The sequence below is a fragment of the Vulpes vulpes genome, chromosome 15 (assembly GCF_048418805.1).
Source record: "Vulpes vulpes isolate BD-2025 chromosome 15, VulVul3, whole genome shotgun sequence".
Lineage (NCBI taxonomy): Eukaryota > Metazoa > Chordata > Mammalia > Carnivora > Canidae > Vulpes > Vulpes vulpes.
Genome location: NC_132794.1, coordinates 100959217 through 100986909, shown reverse-complemented (window position 1 = coordinate 100986909; position 27693 = coordinate 100959217). Strand labels below are relative to the sequence as shown.

The 27693-nt window shown below is 36.3% G+C and overlaps 1 protein-coding gene and 1 pseudogene across 9 annotated transcripts in view; one reads left to right on the top strand and one right to left on the bottom strand.

Moving 5' to 3' along the window:
• VTI1A (vesicle transport through interaction with t-SNAREs 1A) overlaps window positions 1–27693 on the bottom strand; it is a 357804-nt gene that overhangs the window by 279677 nt on the left and 50434 nt on the right. The gene's annotated exons all lie outside the window — the stretch shown is intronic.
• On the top strand, window positions 409–24663 carry LOC112917043 (lysine-rich nucleolar protein 1-like; annotated as a pseudogene).

Below are 27693 nucleotides of genomic sequence, written 5' to 3'. Positions count from 1 at the left end.
ACTAGACATCCCTTTATTTTTTCAGAAAAACAAATCAATCTCATGGAATTCTACAGATCACTTTGGTTAAACTGAAACTAGAACCTGTTCTCATTCTACCATGCAAAATTTCCTCCTCACTTTATTGACCTCTGAATACACTCAGGAAAAAAATGCAAACATTGCAAAATGTTTCAGTACAAAGGAGATGATGGCATCCTTCTCTGCCCTAAATCTTTACCCCAAGCCCCCTTCTCTGCTGCAGTTTTATCTCTTGTACCTTAGCAAATGCAGCAAATAGATAAATAAAACCAACAGTGTTGCAGAGGACAAAGTAGCAAAGTTAAGTCATTAGCCTGGGGTCAGTAATGACATCTATATCACATGTCTTAACAATTCAAGAGTGAACCAACTCATTCGGTCGTGAACATGCCAGACTTTTTACCACCACAAACAGCATATATTAAGCCTGCTTCTCTTACTGTATTTACTGAAGCTACTATTAATTATTTCTATAGACTTCATACAGAATTTGTATTGAAAAATGCTAAACTGCAAGGTCAGTATCCCTCATGGCCTTACAACAATATTTAGATCAAGCCAAACCTTTCTTTTGCCCATTTGGAGATCCCCACTACAGTAGTCTCAAACTAGCTAAGCAAAAGTATTTTACAGCATTAAAGGAAATGAGAACCTTTAAACAGGCTGTGGTATCAGAGCTGCCTTTTTAATTATTCATTTCATCACTATGGGAGACTAAAACATTCCACAGTATGCAAGAATATCATATGGAGATTGTTTTTGTTTTTCCCCCTTTCACCAAAATACCAACAAATTGGCATAGATTGTTCAATTACATTATATTCTTATTTTGATTTACTAAACTTCAAAAGAAGAAGAAAATTACAAACATGTATCCCTAAATATCTAATCTTGTTTTGGTGAGAATCCATTGCTTTTGAAAACCAGCAATTAAGAGTGTACATGCTCAGCAACAGAGAACTAAGGATTTATCCACAGTTGAAGGGTGGTCTCTATAAATGTCAGTCCTTAATATTGGGATGGTAAAAACTGGTCATTTGGATGGCTTTCTGGATGTAATTAAGAAAATGATATGCTGAGTTTATAAAATGTTCTCTGATTAAACTAACTTCTCTTAAAGAATTAAAAAAACCCTCATTTCAAATATCAGAAATAGTTTCTCTTGAAAATGACACAATTGATGCAGAAAATTGAACTCTTTACACTGGAGTATCATTTTACAATTAAAAAAAACCAAGACTTTGTTTTATTAAGAGTTATATTTAAATGCCTGACATTGGCATTTTCTTTTAATTTTTTTTGTGGTTTGAAATTTTAAGTAAGCTGATTGTAATCAGCCATAATTTAGACTGCAAGATCATCACTAAACTGACTGAATACCAAAAAAAGGCAAATTCCTTTGAATGACAAACTGCTTATTTTATTGATAATTTCCCTCCAAAACATTAATAAATAATTTTACCTTTTGTGGAATTTTTAATAACCCCACTCTCCATTACTAAGTATTATGTATATTTTAATTCAGCTGACTGGAAGTTAATGAAACTGAAACATCAACTGTATCTTCATAAAGTAACTAAAATATTTTTACTTTATTATCAACTGTATAAAATCTGTATTTTAGCCAAATGCAAGCATGAGAATTTGAGCTGGAAATGTCACACACTCAGCTACAGTTTGAAGGAACCCAATTCATAATGCATTTTATAAATAGTTAATGACTTCTATACATAAGCTAACCAGGCAAATCAAGAAATTGTCAACATTTTTAGTCTTAGTTGTCAGTTACCACTGTCTACTGGTGCTTTATATGTGGCTTCTGGAGAAGACAGAAGCTCTATGCAGTTTGTAATCTATTGCAATTTCAGGTCTGTACCATAAGGGTGGAAAGCTTCGACTGACAATATTTGCCCACCGCCCCCCCCACATGCGCACACACGCGCGTGTGCGCGCACACACACACACACTCACAGTTTAAATACAACAGCACTCCTCACTTTTAGTTGTGTGTTTTTGTAGAGCTTATTCCTTCTAACTTATACTAAACTTAGGCAGACTAGACATAGTTGGGCAGAAAAATCTACAGACTGTATGTGAGCTCTAGAAAATATACAGCAAGTTAACAATTGACTGTTAACCCTAAAAAGTTAGGCACACAAAGTTTCAAGGGCTATTTTAAACTGATGACAGAAGTGAGTTCTTCATTATGAAAGTGAGGATTTCAGATTCCAAGCAGTTTTCACTTAGTATATGGATACTGATTGGCTGATTTTGCACACTGATTGGCTGATTTTCTTAAAGCCAAGTTCAAACAGATACACTTGCCCAGTTCTGTCTGGAAATTTGGCTTGAAACAATCTGTCTACTTGACCCAAGCCTTAGTATTTCCCAACTGAACTGAATATGTTTCTGGATAGGCACTGCTAGACTAGAAACAAAACGAATTAACCTAGCTGAAACTAATTAAGAACTGTGATCTGTGATGCAGCCTTCCATATGATTCTACATGTGAGATAGGGTACACATAGCCAGAATGAGGATTCTACAATCCACCACTCACATAAGCATAACAATGCAGTTAGTTTATTACTAAAGCATATATGAGAATTTAATTTCCACAGCGTGCACATGGCAAAGCAATTGCTTAAATTGCCTCACCTGGGAATTTAATACAATGTTATCATCAGACCAGCCACATTGTAAATAGATTTATAATGCTTTCCATGTGCTGCACTCTGTTGCATATGAATTAAGTAATGATCTGGTATTACAATAAAATCAGCTAGTTCCCACACCTGGCAGACAGGATATTTCACTAAATTAATACCCATACAGCTACATCACAAGGCATGGGAGAGGAAACCATCTCTAAGGCATTTGACTTGAGTTTTACATGGGAGGCAAACACTCCATGGCTGTGTAGAATGTCACTATGTTGAATGGGCTGCTCAAGACAATCTGTTTCTAACATCTGTATCGCAGAATTAAGACTTTCTCATTCGCATTCAATTTTGGCCTAATTTTCTTCATTCAGTACTTTAATTACTAATCAGCAATCCGCAACATTCACAAACACTAAGAAAGCCCTTTATTCTAATCTATGTGCTGCAGACAGCCAAATAATTGATACAAAGTGCAGTACGGTTTTGGTAAGTAATGAAAGAACAGCTTGTCCTACTTCCTAATCAAATTGGTCTATAGAAGAAATGGTTAATAGATTTCTCCATAGGTCTAAAACAAATTACTCAGTCTGGCCAGACTTTTCCATTGCTTCTACCATGTCTTTCAATCTCCATATATTTAATAGTGCCCAAAGTTACCAGGTGATTAGAAACTGTTATGCTTTCATAGCCAAAGAATTTAACTGGTCTAAAGAATTTAACTGCTCCTGTTACAATTAACACTTTGGGATATCTTACAGAATACCATGAAATTATATTTATTAGCCAGTCATATAATTGCTGGCATTCATTTCTTACTGAATTCTAGCTGGTTCAAATTAAATAATATCATACTTCTCTAATGCCCAGATGGCATTTTCTAAAATGCATCTATCTTTGGCACAAAGCATTCCATTTTTAACCTCACTTCTATTTCTCCATGACCAATTTCAGCTTTTCATACACACTCCACCCCTGACCCAAGACTTAAAAAAGCTCATCAATCCAGGACAGGAAACTTACATTTTGGAGGAAAAAAAAAAGGAAGTTATGAAATTTTGTTCATCACAGTGCTCATTGTGCCACATTAATTTCTAGCAAAAAAAAAAAAAAAAGATTTATGATTAAAACATACCATAGTACATGATCTAGGTAAAGGCAAAGTATACTATTAGGTAAATGTTAGATTCTTGGAAAGTAGTTAGGATAAAAAAGCACAGGCCACTGAGCAAAAAGAATGGAGATAACATTTCAGTATGTGATCTTGGTCAAATTATGTTTTCTGAATATCACTTTCTTCAATATATAAAAATGGCAACAATATTTATTTCTTGGGGCTGTTGTGTGAATTTAAATATTATAAACAAATGGAAACCAATAATACCTTGAATGTGATAACCTTGCAAAGGATGTTCAACTAAATATTAGTAATATTGGAAAAGATGCAATAAAACCAGTACACATACATGGCTGAGAGTACAAATTAATGTACCTTTCCTAGAAAAAGATATGCCAATACATATCAAAAATAACTTTTAAAAGTTCCTGCTATTGGGGTGCCTGGGTAGCTCAGTTAAGTGTCTGCCTTCTGCTCAGGTCATGATCCCAGGGTGCTGGGATCAAGCCCCACATCAGGCTCCCGGTTTAGTGCAGAATCTGATTCTCCCTCTTTTTCTGCCTCTCCCTCTGCTTGTGCTCTCTCCCTCTCTCAAATAAATACATAAAATCTTAAAAAAAAAAGTTAACATTATTTAAGTCAGTAAGTCTACTATATTGTTTTGCCCAATTCCCTGTTTTGTGATGCTACCATTTTTGGATGACTTTCAGTGGGAAAAACTTTACTGCATTTCTTTAATGTTATTAGAGAAAGTAGGTTCCAATCTGTTTCTTCTAAGTAATCATTCCACTAAACATGGCTTGCTTCTGCTCAAGGGACTGTTTAGAGTTAAAGGTCAAGCTTATTCGCTGGAAAGTGCACAGGCCACATGTCACCAATATTGTAGCATTCATAAAGGGAAAGCACACTTTCTATCTATCATAAACTCATGGCCAATGGACCATATGCAAGCCACCAGAAAGAAAATACTAACATGCCCTGCTGCTAGCTACCAACAGTTGGAAAAGCAGGTTAATGCGAGAATACTGAAAGAATCCATTGTTCTTAGTATGTAATACCAGGAAAAGGTATTTAAATATTTTTTTTTTGAAAAAGACTAATGTCTTTCTACCATAATCACTTTCACTTCTTATTTTTGCTTATACTTTCAAAAACATTTTACATGTTTGAAGTGGATATTTATGTTTGGGCTGTAAATAATGAGTTAGATTATACACACTTTTATTTTTAAAAATTTATCTATAACATCACATGTGAATATTTATATGCATATAATGAGGTTATATGTGTGTGTGTGTGTGTGTGTGTGTGTGTACACACACACACATATACATACAGGCTCACACAAACCCATATGCAATCCATATGGAATAATAAGTCTATTTGTGTTTCACAATGCTAGAATAGACCTTTATTTATACTAGGAACTCTGACCACATTGCTGCTACATCATTTAATGATTTGCAAAAGAGAGCCCAGAAATCATGTAACTGTACTTCTTCATTTCCTCCTCCAGCAATTCTAAACTTAAGCCTAAAATTTAAGTTTAGCGCGTTGGTGCTTCAAAATGCAATGTGAGTTAGTTAGTATCATGGCCTCGCTTGCATATGCGTGTAGTTTATGGCTTTCACATTGCTATTGAACACAGTGTGGCTTTGCCATAAATCATGTTAGCTTGTCAATCAATAATTTAGTTACTTCATTCAGAAAATCAGCTCATGATAGAATGCCCAGATGTTGTTGTCAACATCTGGAATAGTGTAAGTTTTCAGTGGAGGAAATCTAATTTTTAAAAAACTTTCTGAATATAAAATAAAATCACTCTATAGACTATCTTTGAAATAAAATGTCAAATGTTTATTGTTTTGTTTGATAATAACTTATACATACCCTACGCACTCCCACTGGAAAAATGATACTCTGATAAATGAATGCTATATAACATATGCTTTATTTCTATTTTTAAAAGAATTACTGAAACAAAGTACACAAATTACATAATTAAGTCGTATGTTGATTTCCCTACATTATCTGCTAAGCATTAGGAACAAAAAGCAATTGTTCACTGAAAGTCTGTCCATAGCCATAATTTCATGTGGTCTAGATCTCCAAGAGCAAATGATCTCAATAAAGAACTAAGATATCTCAAAAAAGAACAGAATCTTGACAGTGACATGAGGCATCATCTGGGCCAGCCTACCATATTTAGAGATGAGGAGTTTGAAGTCAGATGAGTGATCTCCCCAAGGCCACATATTTGGGAAAGACTAGGCAAAAGAAAGATGGAATCTATTTCCCAATGTCAATGCTCTTTTTACTTTACCACATCATCTTTCATATTACAAAACCACTGTGGCAGGCTGAGGCCGTCCTACTGCTCCTTCCCCAAGGCAGGTTTGGCTGCACCATTCATCTGGTTCTAGGAATTGATCACCAACTATAAAGTTGATCAGTTTATAGATTTTGTTTCTTGTCACCCTCCTCCGAAATAAATAAACAAAAAGCAAGCCTTTACTTATACACTGTTGTCAACATCTGGAATCTTGACAACAATAAATTTGGAAGTTCAAGGGTGATGAATGCTTAAGGCAGAATATTTTATATCATAGAATAAAATGTCTGATCTGAGGGTGAGTCACAACCACACTTATGGGTGTAACTTAGATATGTTTCAAGACTAATCTTCAAAGGCTCCACCATAAAGCAACAATAATCTACCCAGATGGCAGGAGAGGAGCTGCACTAGTTATTAAAATGTGTTAAGAACTGCCTCCTTACCCATGGGATCTGGTGACTCCCTATACAGTTACTCTACAATTTTAGATTGGAACCAGCCATCTCACGGGCAAATAATTTTTACAATATTTTTTCCCTAATACTTGCTTTTGAACCCATGTTGTGACAGATTCTTTATTGTAGTATATGCTGTGTTGTAGCGAGGTTACAGTTCTCATAATTTATAGATGCCTTTTCATGCTTTATGAATATGGCTAATAAAACTGTGATGCTCAGGCAATAAAACCAATTTTTTTAAGCCCAAGTTCTCTATGGAAACATTCTGAAGATTACTTCCCTATCAGGGTGACCCCAAACTATGAAGTATAATAAATATTCATACCTGATTCATAAACAACATGTTACTCCTATAAGAATCTCCATTTTCAGTTGAATTGAATAAAATCCTGCCTACTAAGGCAAAGGCTTTGCTTCATCAGCTGAATGTTTCTTTTATATCATCAGTGTGTCACTTTGCACTGGTTCTTTCCTTTAAGGATATAAACATTCTTAAGTGTATCCAGCTTTATATATTTCAAAATGTTATTTCAGCCAGTACTACACTCCCCATCTAATACCCAACCTCTTCTTCATCCTTCCCTTCCTGGCCAAGCTTCTTGAAGGAGTATTCCATGAACATCAATGCCACTTATTACGCCCCAGCCCCTTCTCAACTTAAAACTTGATGCTTTCCTGCCATGCCACAGGATTCTCTAGGATCACCAGTATCTTCCTCGTTGACAAAATCATTAGCCATGTTTTCTAAGTAAACTTTTGAAGTTTTAGAATAGTTACAGAATTATAAAAAAATTACAAAGATAGTAGAGTCCCCATGTAACCCACACTTAGTTTCCCCTATTATTAACACCTTACATTAATATGATACAATTGTCATAGTTAATGGATCAATACTTCATTATTACACATTATTATTAACTAAAGTACATACTTTTTCCAGGTTTCCTTAATACTTTTTTTTTTTCTGTTCCAGATACCATCTAGAATTCCATGTTACATTTACTAGTCATGTGTTCTTAGGATCCTTTTGGCTGTGACAATTTCTCAGACTTTCCTTGTTTTTGATGATTTTGAAAGTTTTGAAGAGGGCTGGCCAGGTGTTTTGTAGAATGTCCCTCAACTGGGATCTTTCTGATGTTCTTCCGACTAGACTGTGGTAGTGTTTTTTGGAGGAAGACTCAAGAGGTAAAGTGCCATTTTCATCAGATCATATCAAGGTACATACTATCAATATGACTTATCACTATTGATGTTGATGTTGGTACCAGACTGAAGTAGTGTTTGTCATGTTTCTCTACCGAGAAGTAACTCTTTTCCCTCTTCTGTACTGCACTTACTATGTGCAGCCCACACTTAAGAGTGGGGAGTTATGCTCAATGTCCTTTCAGAGAGGAGTATCTTCATAACTCATTTGGCAATCTTCTGTATGAAAGATGTGTCTCCTCAATCATTATTCAGTAATTTGTTGATATCTGTATGGACTTATGTATATTTATTTTACTTTGACTTATAGTCTAATACTACATCATTATTTTGTTGCTCAAATTGGTGCACCAACTTCGGCTCCAATGGCCACCTTTCAGACATCTTCACATTTGACCTCTTGATAGCATCTGACACTGTTGCCCACTTTCTCCTTAGCAGTTACAGCACTGTCTTCCTTAGGAATTCCTCCCACCCTTCTGGTCTCTCCTTCTCAGTGTCCTTCATTATAACTTCCCTCTTTGTCCAGCTAGGTCTTCATCCTTAGATCTCTTCTCACTCATCTAAATGATCTTATTTTTACCCAGTGTTTTAACTATCACCTAGAAGCTGGCAAAGAGAGACATATTTTCTGCAAATTCTTCTTACCAATCTAATTCCCATTGGGCACCTTAGAAAACCTGAAGGCATCTCAGACTAAGCACAGACACAGTGGGGCATTTTCTTTCTCTTACGCTGGCTCCTCCTTATGTTTTCCCTAGTTTGATGTATGGTATTACCAGGCACACAGTCTCCTCAGATAAGAACCTAAAAATTATTCCCAAATCCACTACATCACCAAGCACTATGGATTATTTTTCAGAATATCTACAACTGGACCTCTTAGCCCTACTTCCAGGGTGTCTGTTACCTTATGAACTAGTCACAGCTCTTTCTTTATAACTGTTGTTAGCACATATTTCATCCTTCTTTTTATATATGAATTATATTTGAGGGATATCTGCGTGGTAAGCCTGACATATTTTAAGGCAGAGGTAAGCCAAAAGGTACAAATTCTCAGTTCCTCATCTTAGGAACTAAAGGAGACCCCCTTTAAACCTATCTCTTGCAGAATATCAAAGCTCCAAAGGAATCACTGTCTAAAGATATTTCAGAAGAGAAAATGTTAAAATAGAAAGCAAATACATTTGACAAAAGCCAATACAGGTATCCCCTGCTTTTGGAAAACTCACATTATGCCACTTTACTTAAAGGCCTATGTTAGTAACTGTTTTTGCTAGCTGGAAGAAATCTGAAGAGGATTTTTACTTTTACAAAAAAAAAAAAAGTGAAAAGCGAAAATGACAGCGTTTGTTTCTCAGTGAACCATGAGGAAGGCAGCTCCCCCCAAAGCAGTGAAAGTGGCCCCACTTGGCTCCCTCCCTAGGAACAGCACTCAGCATCTCAGCATCAGGCTGCCAGGGTTCTGAACTGTGTCTGTCAGCATCTGTGCTTTATCTCAATTTATTTTGTGTGTCCATTAGCAAGATGTGTCTAAGGTATCAGCAAAGCATACGAGAGGTTATTCTTTGGGTCTGAGAATGTTAAAAAATCTTGCCATATAACAATAATAACTGTTTCTTTGCTTTTTTACATCATTTCGGCTTACGAAAGCTTTCACAGGAACACTCAACTTTCTGATAACAGGGGAAACCTGGATACCATGGGAAAATGCTAGGCAACAGACCTCTCGCCAACTTTATAAGTCCATACCATATTTCTCTTTAATTTCAAATATAGCCATATCTCATATGAGCTATTTTTTTTTGTTCTCCTCAGTTAGATATTCCCATTTTTTATTATGTGGAAGCTAAAAGACCACTGTTTCAAACGAGATGATGTGCATGCATATATCTCCTTTGTTTGTCTGATTTGTGTACCTCAGGAATATGGATTACTTCTGTTATCTGCATGAAGAAGCTCTGCTACAAGAAGCCTGGCATTCAGTTTGCTTTTATCTCTGAGACCCCAAATTGTACTGTTAGGCCACAGAGGGCACTTATCTAGATTGAACTGTCATACAAATAGATTTTTGTCAGCCATTCAATTTGTATTGGGGAACACGCCAACAAAAACAAAACCTGGCAATTTAAAACAACAAACCTATCCTCTACTGACAGGAACAAATTGCTGTATTTCAAATGAATAAGAATTACTATAGATCGTACATGTTGCATGTGGGTGCTACAGAAGGAAAAATATTCTTGAGACTAATTCTGTCCAGTTTTTCTGGCAGTGGTCTAGCATAAAGCAAGCATACAGTCAACTTAATACTAATAAGCACACAAGAAAAAAAACCTAACAGACAGGAATTACATGTTATCAGAGGAGAATGAGGCTTTCTAATAAAATTTCAGGTCAAAATTCAGTGGCTACATGAAAAAGGCAATATTGTACTGTATTTTGACTTGTTCTCTGAGCTATGGTCTTTCTGGGAATACAGGTAGCACCTCTGCCACAAAATATTCAATTTGAGTAGTAAGACCACATTCCTCCTGAGCCTAAATTGATTCCGGCTCTATGTCTTCAACATCTACTGAAAACTTTACAGAACTGACTTCACCATAATTATACCTCTTCCATATCTCAGATGATTTGGAAAAATATTCAGTCCATGTATTAAAAGCTGGTTTTAGTCTCAGATAATAAAGATATTGATAAATTACATCAGTGAAAATATATAATAAAATTTTTACAACTTGAAAAAAATTTCAATTTGTTCATCAGTATCTAAACCAGTTTTACCCCTTCTCCTATTATTTGTGTTTGACTTGAATTTCATTCCCTTTTTTATAAGCTGCATCTTCATTTTGAACTTATGCAACTACTCCTTCAGTGAACTCCAGTCTTAGATTTGTGGAATTATAAACTACTGTGAGGGAAATAAGCAAACATGAAAATTCAGCCCTGTGAATCAACATCAAGATGAAACAGAAAATATTCAAACAAATATTTACATTTTAAAAAGTTTTCTTTAATAAAAATAATGTCACTAGAATTTGGCACTACAAAATTCTGTAACATGTCACATGATGAAGCTATAATATTATATATTGTGGCAATAGGTGCCGGTGTCAAGTCTTCAGATTTTATTAAAGCATAATCTGAAAAAATAGTATACTCCAGACACAAGGCATGAAAAGGACCTCATGAATGGTAGTTAAAATAGATAACAGGATAAAAACAAGGTGAAATATAATAGTTCAAGTTGCCTCTACATTTTGGTAAATAATAGAGCTATCTGAGAAAAAGTATTTTTACTTTGAAGAAAGGTATAAAATTATATTACTTTAAAAATATGAACAGATGCATGATGTATGCAACTACTTTCAAATGGTTCAGGAAACAGACATATGTAGAGCATAAAAGATCAGTAGAGAAAGCATGTACAAATGATAAAGCAAATGGAACAAAATGCTGATAGGTAAATCTAGGTAAAGAATATATGTATGTTCTTTGTACTATTCTTTACACTTTTCTTTAAACTCTTTTGAACTTGAGATTATTTCCAAATTAAAAGTTTAAAATTATTAAAAAGTACGAAAAGATAAGTGGGGGAAAAAGTGTAGAGGCTCTTGATAAACAATTTTTCTACAACTAGTTAAATATATGAGATTAATTAAATGTCCAAATAAATCCTTGATTAGATATATAATTATTCATGTTAATAAAAAATATGGTCAAAATCAGACAACTTAAACTATTAATTTTTACCATATATGATGGGGTTTTCCTTTTTTCCAGTAAAAAAAAAAAAACTTTATTGGCTAGTTTTAAATTAGCAACATCTTTTTTTTTTTTTTTGTATGTAGTTCACCTATTAGAATGGGCTGAATTTAAATCATCCACAGTCAGAGAAATTCAAAGCTATCAAGTTAATAATAACAGAATATTACCTACCATTTAAAACAGTTTGGCAATAAAATCCAATTCTTTTTTTCCTTCTGAATTAGAAATTTTGAGTCAATCATTCTAAAGTTGGTTGCTTGATAGTAAGAAATGACTTCTTATTATTTTTTTAAATAAAAACACCTAGAGGAACCTAATACAAATCTTATAGGAGTGTTTGCAGTAACTAAAGATCTTGTGCCATGCTATTAGGTCATTCTCTAACATTCTTGAAGAGCACACACATTCTCAGATAGTTAGACATGTACCTGCTAAACTTTGACTTGATTTGGCAACCAAGGTATTGTTGATCTAATTTTGAGTATGATGGCCCTGGACAGGGAATGAATGCAATTCTATGCCCTGAAAAGAACACAGTCAATTTTGGTGCTCTATAAATATGCAATCATAATAGAACCTTAGGGCTAAAAGGGACCTTGAGAGGTCCTCCAGTCTGCCTTGCTCCCTCATATCATCCTGCTCTAAATGTATCTTATAAAAACCTACAGAAGGAGGTGCCTTAACTTTCACCAATTAGGTTTACCAACAGTCACTGGCTACTGTCAGGAACTAATTCCCTACATTAAACTCAAATGTATGGCACTATAGTTATACATACAGTACAGACCAACAACACCTGCTGCCCATACTTGGCAAGACAGTTCTTCACAGACTTGAAGACACTTAAAAACTCCACAACTTTCCATCATGGAAAATGATCGTGGGACCTTTCTTTATCTGTCTTGTTTTCTTCCAACTTGTTTCCATTCTTTTTAATCATCTGGAGGGCCCACCTAGAATTTTCTCTGAGTTATCTTTAGGAACGGTAGCCCTAATTGCACCCGGAGGTGGACATTAGTAGATTCTTCCAAAGTCTAATATGAACCAATGTGTACCATATCTTGTTGATGATATGTTAAGTTGAGGAGGTCACTCTTTTTTCATTTTCCCCTTATTTCTACTCTGAATACACTTAATATTCTTTACACATATTAATTTTTATTTGAGTTTGGGGCTACTTTCTGTTACTCTTATTTTCTTGTCTTTTGAAGAAACAATATGTTAAATCAGAGAGACCTCCAATTTGGGCATCTGATGAGTCTGGACTCAAATTCCAGCTTTGTCCTTTTCCAGTTGTGATTTTACTAAGCAAGTTTTTGAGTCCCTATGCACTTCAGGTCAAATCGAGATTAAGTTTATGAAACAGCTAGTACAGTGTTTAGCATGGAGTAGGCATTAAAGAAAAATAACTGCTCTGATAATAATAATTATTATTATTTTTTAACTCTGTTTTTTTTTAAAGATTTATTTATTTATGATAGACATAGAGAGAGGGGCAGAGACAGGAGGAGGGAGAAGCAGGCTCCATGCCGGGAGCCCGACGTGGGACTCGATCCCGGGACTCCAGGATCGCCCCGTGGCCAAAGGCAGGCGCTAAACCGCTGAGCCACCCAGGGATCCAATAATTAATATTATTGAGAATGCCAGCAAGTCTATTTCTCCAGTGTATAAAACTCTGGGTTTGCTGCTTCAGCTCTTTAAGATGACCTCACACACCTATGGCCCAGCATGGCTGGGTCAGTTCTGCTCCCAGTTGTCACATGAACTCCTGATATAAAGACGTGATTGCTATTCCATTCCAGTTCCTTCTGGCTCCTGGGACTCAATTTTGCCTCTTATTTTTGGCCTTTTTTTCTTTTGACTCTTTTTATACTTATATCTGAACTTAAGTTCCTCTGCTTTGAGCCTTAATGTTTTCTGAGCATTTAGGTTCCAACCCATTCTTTTGCTCTGTCTCTAGAAGAGAAAATACCTGTTTATGTTATTCCAAGCTCTAAAAAGAATTCAGGCAGTATTACAAGATAGAAGCTTCAAAGATAATGCACTTCATTATCAGCACATTATTTAGCATTATGAGTCTAACATGATTTAAATCCCAGGTTTGCTATTTATTATATGTGTGACTGCAGAGAGGGTGTCTAACCTTTCTGAGTTTCCATCTGCACATCTGCATAAGAAAAATAAAAACACTTTGTTGTAATGATTACATGGCACTTGCAATAAGAACACTGCTGCAAAAGTTAACAGGTGCCTTCTAAGTCATCATTTTCCCTCTCCTTCCCCTCTAGGATGGAGTGAGTGTGTGGGTGGGTGGGTAAGAAGAAAGAACAAATATACTCTGAATTCTCTATGCTTGGCAAAACTAGAAACCAGGTATTACTCATAGATCGAAAATATGTGGAGAGCTGTCCAAAAGCAGGTGAGGTCACGCAGAGCCACTTGGTAGAGGGTGACAAAATCTATGAAGGTTAAGGGGTCTCAACAATAGCTGAGCTCAACAGGCACCAGCCAACATATACTGCCTAAAGGTGGGAGACTCATTCTGAAGCATAAAATCTATATGCTTTGTTTGAAACAATAGGTGTGGGGACAAGTGTAAGTGGGTCACTGGCAGAGGCTTTCCCAGACATAGTATGTTCAAAGAAGCATTAGAAGCAGTGGTAATTAAAGAATAACATAGGACTTCAGTTTCCTAAAGAATATAGTAGGTTAGAAGACTATTGTTTTCACCTTAACAAACAAAGCAAGCTGGAGAAGTGACAAAAATCATCATTTTAAAAATCACCCAAGGGTAACATTCCAGAAAATCATGAGCATTTCATAATAAAGAAGAGACCTATGGCTGTTCTCATTCCTGGAGGGGTAGAACAAGCCTCCACAGATACATGTAAGAAGAAAATGGCCAAACTTCTAACAAACCTTTAGGGTTTGTATCAGGGCTGGCAAAACACATTAGGATTTTTTTTTATAAATTTATTTTTTATTGGTGTTCAATTTGCCAACATATAGAATAACACCCAGGGCTCATCCCATCAAGTGCCCACCTCAGGGCCTGTCACCCAGTCACCCCCACCCCCCACCCACCTCCCCTTCTACCACCCCTAGTTCGTTTCCCAGAGTTAGGAGTTTTTCATGTTCTGTCTCCCTTTCTGATATTTCCCACTCATTTTTTCTCCTTTCCCCTTTATTCCCTTTCACTATTTTTTTTTTATTCCCCAAATGAATGAGACCATATAATGTTTGTCCTTCTCCGATTGACTTATTTCACTCAGCATATTACCCTCCAGTTCCATCCACGTCGAAGCAAATGGTGGGTATTTGTAGTTTCTAATGGCCAAGTAATATTCCATTGTATACATAAACCACATCTTCTTTATCCATTCATCTTTCGATGGACACCAAGGCTCCTTCCACAGTTTGTCAATTGTGGACATTGCTGCTATAAACATCGGGGTGTAGGTGTCCCGGTGTTTCATTGCATCTGTTAGGATTTCAATGATCCTGAGCCACAGAATGAGGTATAAGGTTCACTAACCAATGTTTTCATATGAGTCATCACTGAGTACCCAGGACATGATAGAGCTGCTGAGAGATGTTCCCCTAGGCTATGCAAGGCTTCCTCAAATCTAAAGCAGCTGACCCTCTGAAAGTGGGATGTAAGGCAGCAGAGCTTAGAGAAGTCCATGCTAAGTACTCTGAGATCTTGGATATGTAGGATAGGGATAGGGAAAGACAACTGATAGAAACCTAACAGGCATTGCAGCATTTTAGCCACCAAAGGTTGGAATGGGAGAGGGGAACAGCAGTGCTGACAGAAAATGCTCTGAGGCATTCTGGGTCTTCAAAGAGTGTAAACCCACTAATTTCCTAAGGCTTAGTTTAAGTAGAAAAGAGAGAAATCTCCAAAGATATAGAAAGTCAAGATAGGACTGGAGAGCAAAGACAACTCCCCAGAGAGTCAAAAAGTTAGCAATGGGGCTATAAAATAGCAGAGCAAGATCCCACAAACCAAAAAGATGGTGATTTGGCTGAAGAGCAAAATGAGATCTTGGAAATTCACCAGTGCTCAAAGCTCAAGATCTGCTGACAGGAAAGGCTTAACTACAGCCTTAAAATGTGAATTAAACTGAAATTGCAAAAAATAAAGGGCCCACATACTGCCCAATTATATAGGTCAGATTGACTTAGCCACTCCACCATAGAAGCCTGAAAGAAAAGGGAGTGTTTTTGTTTGTTTTGCGTGTTTTATTTTTTGATAAAATTTTACTTTGCTCTCTATTACTCTTTTATTTAAAATATCCAGCACACAATCAAAAATGACAAGACACATGAAAAAGCAAGAGAATGTGACCCATGGTCACACACCCAGAGATGATCCGTGTATTTGGATTATCACACAAGGACTTTAAAATAACTATGGTAAAAATGCTAAGGGATATGGTAGAAAATATGGACAATACACATGAAGAGATGGGGAATTTCAGTAGAGGAAGAGAGACTATAAAAATGAACCAAATATATAAAAATGATAACACAAAAATGTAGTATCATTAAATAATTAAAATGATACCATTAAAATCACTTAAGAACTGGAAACAGCAAAGGAAAGGACCCATAAAGTTAACAGGAGGTCAATGAAAAGTATCCGAACCAAAACACAAAGATACAAAAAGTGAAAAAAGCAAAGCAAAGCACACAAGAACTGTGGCATAATATTAAATGACCTAATATATTTGTAATTAGAGTTAAAAAAGGAAAATAGAGAAAGTGGGGCAGTAGAAATATTTAAATAAATAATGGGGGAATCCCTGGATGGCTCAGCGGTTTAGTCCCTGCCTTTGGCCCAGGGCGTGGTCCTGGAGTCCTGGGATCGAGTCCCACATTGGGCTCCCTGTGTGGAGCCTGCTTCTCTCTCTGCCTATGTCTCTGCCTCTCTCTCTCTCTCATGAATAAATAAATAAAATCTTTAAAAAAATAATGACTGAAAACTTTATAAAACTGATGAAAGAGATCACCACATAGGTCCAGCAAGCTCAATGAATCACCAGCAAGTTCACACCTGCTACAAAGAAACCACACCTAGGTACAATATAATTAAACTGTCTGCTGAAACACAAAGATAAACAGCAAATCTTAAAAGCAGCCATAGGATAAGAGAACATTCATCACATAGAGAGTGAAGGTAACATAAATGATGGACAACTCACCAGAAACAACGGAGGCCAGAAGATAATAAAATTATACCTTTAAAGTGTAGAAAGGCAGGAAAATAAACAAACCTGTCAAACCAAGAGTCAATGTCCAGTGAAAATATTATTTAAAGCTGATGGTGAAATAAAGAATTTTTTTCCCAGATAGATAAAAGCAGAAATAATTCATCTCTGGAAGAATTGCCCAAATGGATATGCTAAGATGAGTTCTTCAGACTGAAGAGATAAGACACCAAATAGAAATTATGAATTGCATGAAGTAAAAAGAGCCCTAACAAGTAAATACCTGGGTAGATATAAAAGACTTCTTCTAAGTATATGTCATGAGTCTCATAGGATATGTAGAAGTAAAATATAAAACAAGGGTACAAAGGGTGGGGTGGAATTCTACTATGTAAGGTCTTAACATTATCCATGACAAAATATGATATTGTTTGAAAGCAGACTGTAGTAACTTAAAGATACACACTGTACGCTCTTATAGGAACCACTAAAAAATATCACAAAGAAGTATATTTAAAAATTTAATACAGGAGATAGAACATAATATTAGAAACTATGTGATTTGTGATTTACTCTAAAGAAAGTAAGAGGGACACCTGGGTGGTTCAGTGGTTTACGCCTGCCTTTGGCACAGGGCATGATGCTGGAGTCTCGGGATAGAGTTCCACATCGGGCTCCCTGCATGGAGCTTGCTTCTCCCTCTGCCTATGTCACTATCTCTCTCTCTCTCTCTCTCTCTCTCTCTCTCTCTCTCTCTCTCTCTCTCCCTGTGTCTCTCATAAATAAATAAAATATTTAAAAAAAAATAAAGATAGAAGGTAAGAAATAAGGATCAAAGGAACAAAGAACAAGTACAGTATATAAGTCACATGTCAAACATATGTCACATACATGTCAAGTATACCTCAATAAAGCTGTTTTATAAAAAAAGAAAAAAAAACAAAGTGAGCATTAATACTACTGTTACTTAACATTTTACTGAATATATGAGCAAACATAATTAGACCAGCTAAAAGTATAAAATTGAAGAAAAAACCATTACTTACAAATGATATAATTGTATATCTCAAAAATTCAAGAGACTCAGCTGAAATTGCAAACAGTAAGTGAATAAGAGAGCAAGCTGAAATATTAAAATACAGGAAACAATTCATATACACAAATGACAACCAGTTAGAAGATCTAATGGAAGAAAGGGACAAATTTAAGATAAAAATATAAAAGATAAAACAAACAGGAATAGTTTTACCTTAATTCATTTATAATCCTAAGGTGAAAAATCCTTTCTAACTATGATTCTAAATATAGAATAATAAAAGACAGATGATTTTGACCACGTAAAAGAAGTATTTTTGAATGGCAAAATATAAACAAAGATAGAATAAATTTAGTGTTTACTTATTAGTCTAAAGACAAACTATAAACTAAAAAGAAAAAACAAATTGTATTTTGAACAATGGACTAATCTTCAAGATATACCAGGCAGACCTTGCAGATATTGTGGGTTTGGTTCCAGACCACCACAATAAAGCAAATATTGCAAATATAAAGTGATTCGAATTAATTTTTTGGTTTCCCAGTGCATATAAAAGTTATGTTTACACTATCTTGTAGTCTATTAAATGTGCAGTAGCATTATGTCTAGAAAAAAAGTACATATCTTCATTTACAAATGTTGCTAAAACATGCTTACCAGCATCTAAGCTTTCAACAAGTCATAATCACTAATCACTGATCATCATAGGAAATATAATAATAATGACAAGGTTGAAATATTCAGTTAGTATTGAGAATTACCAAAATGTGGCATAGAGACACAACGTGAGCAAATGCTGTTGGAAAAATCGCACCAACAGAGTAAAATTGCACCAAAAGAGTTACTCGATATAGTTTCCACAAACTTTTGATTTATAAAAAACACAGTATCCGTGAAGCACAATAAAATGAGGCATGATTGTATCAAGAATTCTTAGAAGTTAATATGAAAAAGAGCAACGATCACCAGTCCTCCCCCTCTCCCCAAATAAACTGGCAAAGGGTAAAAACAGTTCCTGAAAACATTCCATTTCACTTATGAGAAAAGTTTAATGAAAACTACATTAAGCTACCCCTTTACTTCTATCAATTTGACCAAAATCCAGAAGTCTGATACTCAATGTGGTAAGTGAAAATTCATTTTATGAGTAACCTCTCATGTACTGCTATGGGGAGTGTCAACTGAGACCTCTCCCATAAAGACAGTGTGAAAGGATTATCAATATTGCCAACACGCACTCTCTTCAAAGAAGTAATTGTTTTTTTCTTTGCCCACATGAAAAATGACAAAGTTCAGTGTCATTCACTGCAGAACCACATGCAATACCAAAACCCATCTACACAGGATTGATTAAATAAATCTAGTACATTCATACAATGGAACACACTATTTAGGTATTAAAAAACAAAAAAAAGAATGAATGACTTTTTTACGTATTGCTCTCCAAGATCAACTGAAGAGTGAAGAGAGCAAGGTGTATAACAGTATGTACCGTTTAGGTTGTCTTTTGTTTGGCATGCCATCTTGTCGTTATTTAAAGGGGGAGGGAAAAGAATATACATTTGTATTTGCTTGTATATACAGAAAGAAAAGCTGAAAAGATATACGAGGAATTAATAACAGCAGTTCCCTGAGTTAGGGATTGAAGGGGAGGTGGAATGAGGAACTGAGACAGGCAAACACAGGAAAAAGGAAGAATTTTCTCTGTGTAAATGATAATCATCTTTATCAGTCAGTTCCACAATCTCCAGTATCTGCTGGGTAAAAGGTTTCCAACAATGCAACAAAGAACTTCAGGTTATATTTTTAGGACTTTTTGGCAACTGCCCGTGAATATTTTACCAGGATAGTTTAAATAATTGGGACATTTTAGGCATGAGATTAAGAAAAGTTCTCCAAATAGTGAGAACTTCTGCAGCATGGAGAAGTTTCCCACAGGAAAAAAGAAAGAATCACCATGTTTGACTCCATTGAGTGAAGTGGCTTGGGCAGAATGCTAAACACTGTGCCACAGGGTGCAATCAAACACTGGCCTATGGAAGAAGGAATATGTGATCCAATAAATGTTGCCATCCATAATCTCTGTAGCTCTTGGACATCAAACTTATATGCATGGATAAAAGAAGAAATGGAAACTGAAGACCCAAGGCAGAACAATATAAATGCACTATTTCACATGGATAACAAGAAATAAGACTTTCAAAACCAAGCAATTAAGTGATAAAGGATGATTTCTATCACACAGGCCAGAAGAGTTAAACATTAATATAAGGGCTGTCCTCTTAAAGTGTCCCTCCAAACCATGATTCTGTTAGTGGAAGAAAACTTGGAAAATTTATTTAAAGAAAACATTTAATTGATATGAAAAATTTAAGTTTTAGGTTTCACTAGTTAAAATATTAGCACCTTATCAAATGGGAATCCTCTACCTTCTTAGGAAAAAAAAAATAGGCAACACGAAAATTTGTTTGCTTTCTTTCAGGAATGAGAGAAAGCCAAGGCAATTTAAATTTAAAGCATACTTCAAACTTCCATAAAATCTCTGTTTTGTTTGTTCCTGAGGAACCAAGATATAAAAACATAAAAATTAGTTGCTTGCAGGATACCAACATTAGAAATAGAATAATGGGAAAGAAGTTGAGTTAGCTGTGTTAAAAGAAACAAAAGAAGTAGGTTTAATTCTAAGCTACCAATAAAAAAGCACATATAGTTAAATTAGAGTTTATATTTTCTGGAAAAGGTCACGATCTCCCTATTCCTGAGCAAGCTGTAGACATTTGATTCCAGGGACTAGAGCCAATGTTAATAAAGCAAGATCATGCTATTGATTACAAACAGAACTTGTGGAGAAAATGAAGACAGATATATACAAGTTTAGTCTCACTTTTAGGAAAATAACTAAAAATACATGAACTGATGACAATAGGTCAGCAGTTATGTTCATAGGAAATTAACACATATGAAAATCATATACAGCCATCCTTCTAACATTCCACATTTATCGAATTGATTAACCACTCAATTCCATTTGATTTATGGACATTTTGGGTTTTTTTTAAAAAATAAGGATTATTGAGTTGGAGGTCATAGATATAAATAAATAATAACCACTGATTTATCTAGGACAGGTAAAAAAAATTATACTAGATTAAAAAAAAAAAAGGTAAGGATTCTAGGATACCTGAACAGATACATATTTTGCTACTTAAGTTCAAGGCTGGCTAATAACATTATGTCTATTTGTAAAATAGCAAAGAGGATATACAACTGTAGAAGTTGGAAGACATAAAATCATAGAAGCTGAAGAAAATATCTGCTTTAAAGTTGCCACTTACAAACCTATCATCAACACGACTCCAAACTCATGCAATATCTTTTAAGAAAGCTATATTTTACTTAAGACATTATTTTAGAAAACAAGATACTTCTAATCCCCAACCAAAAAAAAAAAAATCTTACTATTCAATTTACAAGTAAATTTTTCATGTAAAAGTTCTAGATTTCTGAGGAAAAGGATAACTAGCCAAAAAAAAAATTGTTTTTAATCAGTAACTAAATCACAGAGTATTTGAAAAATGTGATTATTAATATAATACTTAAAAAACAAAGTATGTTAAAATATTGATCAGGAAAGAAAAGAATTTTAGAAGTAATATTTACTACTTCTTTCATTTTCTCTTTTTTTTTTGTAAATAACTTTTAAGGACCCTAATTTAGAATTTTCCATAAGAGAGAACAGAAAGATATACAGTTCTTAAAATAGTTTACCATAGAAGACCAGAAATATTTGAATTAATTATAAAACTGAATATGTTATAATGACATAAAATAAGGATTGCTATAGTTTTTTAGAAAAAAGTTCAATTAATAAAGTCACAAAGTTTTACTGAGAATCTCATGCTCAGGCCAAAGAAGATAACAAATCTAAATAAGACTACAGGCATGGAGTTCTGCACCATTCACCAATTATTTCATTCATTTCTGAATTTATTTAACATTTTTTAACAACACTACATGCCAGGTATTCCATTATTAACAAAGCAGATTCCTGGACTGTGGACTTCTCAAGGACATCAGAGGAGGCAGCCATGAAGACAAATAACTATTGTTATATGTAAGTATAAACTTGTACTATAAAAGGGAGATTTATATTAGTACAGTGGAAGAAAGGAAGCAACTAGTCTGGTTTGATCAGGTCAAGAATGGCTTTACAAAGGTGCTCTGTAACCTGAGGCTTACATGATGAATAGTTTATCAAATGGAAAAGAAGAAAGGATAACCATTGCAAAACAAAGAAATAGCATACATATAATAATTAAAGCCCCAGTCTATGGTGCATGACACCATAGACTGGGGTACTTTGACACGTCTGGACAGAGGGTGAAAGGGGAAGAACTGTTAGAAAGAACAGAAGGGGAGGGATCATCATATGAGGCCTTGACAATCATAATCAAAAGTTCAAAGCTGAACAGCGTGTAAGTTTTTTCTCTAAGATCAGAAATAAGGCAAACGTGTCTACTCTCACCACTTCTATTCAACAGAGTACTGGAAGTCCTCACCAGGGTAGTTAGGTTAAGAAAAAGAAGTAAGAACAATCCAAATTGGAAAGGAAGAAGTAAAATTGTCTCTGTTTGCAGACATGATGTTATATATAGAAAACCCTAAAAAATCCATGAAAAAAAACTGTTAGAATTAATAAATTCAGTAAAGGTTCAGGATACAAAATCAACATACAGAAATCAGTTGTGTTCTATCCATGAACAAACTACCTGAAGAGAAAATCAAGAAAACAATCCCATTTATAATAGCACCGAAGATAATAAAAATCCTTGTATGCTGAAAACTATAAAACATTGATGAAAGAAATTTTCTTTTAAAGATTTTATTTATTTATTCATGAGAGACAGAGAGAGGCAGAGACACAGACAGAGGGAGAAGCAGGCTCCCTGCAGGGAGCCCGATGCAGGACTTGATCCTGGGACCTGGGGATCATGCTCAGCCACTGAGCCACCCAAGCATCCCTGATGAAAGAAATGAAAGAAGAAACAAACAAATGGAGAGACATCCCATGTCCACAGATTGAGATAATTCAATTTTTTTTTCTTTTAAAAGAGAGAGAGAGAGAGAGAAGGGGGGGGGGCAGGGCACCTGTGCATGCGTGCTGGGGTAGGAGGGCAGGTGGGAGGGGTAGGGGGAGAGGGATAGAAAGAATGTTAAATAGGCTCCACACCCAGCACAGAGCCCCATGTGGGGCTATCTCACAACCCTGAGATCATGACCTGAGCCAAAATCAAGAATTGGACACTTAACTGACTGAGCCACCCAGGGACCCCAAGAATTAATATATATATATATTTTTAGAATTAATATATTTTAACTGTCCCTGCTCCCCTAAATCATCTACAGATCTAACACAATTCCTATCAAAGTCCCAATGGCGGCTTTCACCTGGAGGTGGAGAAGATTGGCCTATAGGAATAATCACCAAAACCCACAAAGGAGACCGGGCCTTGGGCTCACAGAGAAAGAGAAGAAGAAGGTGATCAAAGAACCAGAGACTCAATAGTCCGTTTTAAACAGTGACAATTATTTCACTGAAGTCTGTCCCACAAGAGCCACACCCCTCTCAAAGAGTATGGTTCTAAGGCAGGTATCTGAGATGCCTCTAGTAAAGAAAAAGAAGGGCCACAGGACCCTCTGTAAGGAGCACCTAGAACCTGAAACCGTGTTATGTGCTAGGTGGAGAGAGAAGTTATCCAGCCCCAGGAAGCAGTCTCTTGGCTCATCTGAATTCCTAGGTGGGGAGAAGAAATAGAAAAGGTAGTCTTTACAGCCTCTGGCCATGTCCCCTGGCTCCAGGGTGCAAACCTCCTTGGACCCCAGGCATCACGGGAGGGTGACCAGAGTTGGCAAGAAGCCCAAAAATCACAACAAGAAGAAAAAGGCCCAGGAGGCTGTAGCCTCCTCTGCCAGGGACCCTTGGTTCTGTGAGTCTGGGGATGCTCAGTATGCTTACTTAGTAGGGAAGAATGGTAAGAAGCAGGTGGCCTCAGGTCAGAAATGGAAGCAGGGGAGCCCCAGGGAATATACTGTGAAGATGAATAAGAAAAAGAAAATCCACCAGAGGGGAGACATCTCCCTAGGGCACCTTGAGCTCTCCAAGACCATGAAGAGCATTTCTCAGAAAGAAAATAAGAAGCAGCCAATCCAAGTGGAGGCTCCAGAATACATCCCAATAGGACAGAACCCCAAATCCCTGGCAAAGAAGAAAAGGAAGTCCAAGGAAAAGGCAGAGTAGCCAGGCACTGAAAAGCTGGCTCTGAAGAGGAGGAGAGAGAAGAAGAAAGAGAGGAGAGTAGCAGGAGAACCCTGGGAAGAGGAGGTGGTGCTGAAAAAGAAAGGCAACACACACACCCACACACACACCCACACACACACACACACACACACACACAGGCGTGCAGAGACCAGGTGAGGCGAAGGCCTTGCAAGAAGAAATTAATGGTGTGGCAGTCATGAAGGAAGCTTCAGGAGTTAGGAAGGGGACAAGAACTCAGTTCGGCCAGGGGGATACTGCTGGGTTTGAAAAGGAAACAGACATTTTTCAAACTTATGGGTGGCTTTAAGAATGTGTCCCCTTCATTCAGCTGCCCCTCTAACATGACTGGAAGGCCCACCTTGGCTCTCAACAAGAAGGTGGCTGCCAGTCTGCAGCAGAACCTGCAGCAGGACTACGACTGGGCCATAAGCTGGCAGTAAGATCAGGGTGCTGGCCTTGGCTCCTCCATCCCCCCAGACAAAATCTTTTATGTTGCTAGGAGTACTTCCAAGTCAATCAAGTTTAAGGATTAATCTGTACTGTCTTGTCCTTCAAAAGCAGCTAGAATAGCTTTTATTATTCAGTTATACAGATGAAAGCATCTGACAGTTGTCTCTCATCAAACCTCTGTAGAGATTAAGGAAAACTATGCCCATGTGCTTGGATGTACTGGGGTCAGGGAAGCTCATGTGTCAGAAGCCAAGAGAACATGTGAGTGGCTAGTACCTACTATCTGCTTTGTGAAGCATTCTATTCCTGTTTGAAGACATCAGCATACATAAAGAGCTAAATTTGTTGAGTACTTAGTAAGTGCCAGGTACATACTAATGTGTTTCCCTTGCATTAGTGTATATAATCTGAATAATTACAAAATAGATGCTATTATGATCCTCATCTTACCAATGAGGAAACTGATTGGGGATGAAGTAATAACATTGCCCAGGTTCACCCAAGAAAAATCCTAATGGCACTTTTTACAGAAAGAGAATAAAACAATCCTATAATCCATATGGAATTGTAAAAGGCCTCAAATAGCCAAATCATTCTTGAGAAAGATTAAAGTGGAGACACCACACTTCTTAGTTTCTTTTTTTTTTTTTTAAGATTTTATTTATTTATTCATTAGAGACAGAGAGAGAGAGGCAGAGACACAGGCAGAGGGAGAAGCAGGCTCCATGCAGGGAGCCTGATGTGGGACTCAATCCCGGGACCCCAGGACCATACCCCGGGCCGAAGGCGGGTGCTCAACCGCTGAGCCACCCAGGAATCCCTTAGTTTCTAAATATATATATATAAAGCTACAGTAATCAAAATGGTATGATACTGACAAAAAGATAGACATATTGACCAATGGAACAGAATAGAAAGTCCAGAATAAATCCACACACATATGGTCAACTGATCTTTTGGCAAGTTATCAAGAATACACAATGGGGAAAGGATCCACCAGCAAAATAACATTGGTCCCTTATTATACATCATACACAAAATCAACTCAAAATGGATTAAAGACTTAAATGTAAGATCTGAAATCACAAAACACACACACAAAAGAAAACATAGGGGAAAAGCTTCATGACATTGATCGTGGCAATGATTTCTTAGAGGAAATAATCAACAGACTGAAAAGGCAATCCATGGAATGGGAGAAAATATTTCCAACTCATATATCTAAAAAAGGAAGCTGAAAAGCTCAATAGTTTTAAAAAACTAAATATTTTTTTTAAAAATGCAAGCTCAGCTGTAGCTGTTTCCAAAATGCTAGATCTCCTGGAATTTTCAAAGAAATATGAAATTTGGGTGTTTTTGTGATCTCTCTCAATGTTTTAATGTTGGCATCCAATTTCAATATATCAAAAACACTGGGGAGGCAAACGATTTCTTTTAGCTGGATCAGATTCTTTGTGACCTCCTATAAGTATTGGAAAGTCACAAAAATAGAAGTTTGATCTAATCAGATTTACTTTTTTTTTTTTTTTTTGAAAGTTTCCTCTAGACTCAAAGTGGAAAATAGTCCAGAGAAGAACTAGAGTGAAGGCAGAAATTGCAGGCTTGATCTTTAGGGTTAAGAAAGAGACCATGTGGTCCTCAATGAACAGAACAACAGTGAGGATGGAGGGGAGAGAAAATGTAGAATCCATGGGACTTAGTGACAATTAGATGTGAGGTCAAGGCCAAGAAAGAAATATGAAGGGTCTCCCAGGTTTCTCATGTAGATAACTAAGTAGATGGTATATTCACCAGCATAACCAATATAAGCATTAACCAGTATAATGAAGGCAGGAAGAGAAACAGATTTTGAAGGAAAGACAGTAAGTTTAATGAATTTAGGTTGGAACACTGTTTCTGAATATCTGTAAAACTGGAACAGATGCAATAGATAATTGAAAAGAAAATGGTACAGTGCTACAATGTGAAAGTCTGAGCTAGAGACATGATTTTGAAATCATCAATGTATAGGCATTAATAGAAGCCATGGGCATACATAAAATTAACCAGAGAGAATACAGAGATGACAAGTCAAAACAACAGTGACCTGAAAACACAAAAATTAAGGGGAAGACAGGAAAAGAAAACCCAATGAAGGAAATAGGTAAAAGCCAGGAAGAAACCAAGGAAGTATGGTGTCAAAGAAATTAGTTTCAAGAAGATGGGAGTAAAAAAAAAAAAAAAGAAGATGGGAATAAAGGCGCGTGGGTGGCTCAGTCGATTTAAGTCTGACTTTGGCTCAGGTCATGATCTCAGAATCCTGAGACAGAGCCCCAAGCTGGGCTCCATGCTCAGCAGGGAGTCTGCTTCTCCCTATCCCACCTCCCCCCCATGCTTACTCTCTCTTTCAAATAGATCTTTTTAAAAAAAAAAGAAGAAGAAGACAGGGGACACCTGGGTGGCTCAGTGGTTGAGCACCTCTCTTCGGCCCAGAGTGTGATCCTGGAGTCCCAGGATCAAGTCCCACATCGGGCTCCCTGCATGGAACCTGCTTCTCCCTCTGCCTGTGTCTCTGCCTCTGTGTCTATCATGAATAAATAAAATCTTAAGGAAAAAAAAAAAGAAGAAGATGGGAGTGAATCAAATGCTACATAGAAGGAAGACAAGTATGATAAATACTAGAAAGGGACCTCAGAAACAGGTCCATGTGACGTCAGCAAAAAAGTTTCAGAGGTATGAAATCTATCATAGGTGAAAGCAATAAAAAAATAACACACTTAATCTTTTCCTTACACATATTTTTAAAATGCAGTATCTCCCTTTCTCTAAATGTCGGAATATTTGTACAGTATAGACACAAGATAAGGCCACTTCCCAAAAGTTGGTTATTTCTTCATCTACTTTAAACCTTTCCTGACATCTAGCAGATGAATGATTGATTGTACCACCAGGTCCATCCCATTCTCTTTGGACAAAACTCTACTGGATAACATTTTAGTCCCGGTGGTGAAAATAGAATAATTTCTATTTAGGGTAGGGACACTTAGGAAAGGAGACATTTGTTAAAGTGACAGGCTACCTGAATAGAACACCTACCACCTGAAGCAACAGCATTCCTAAGAAAATTGTTCATC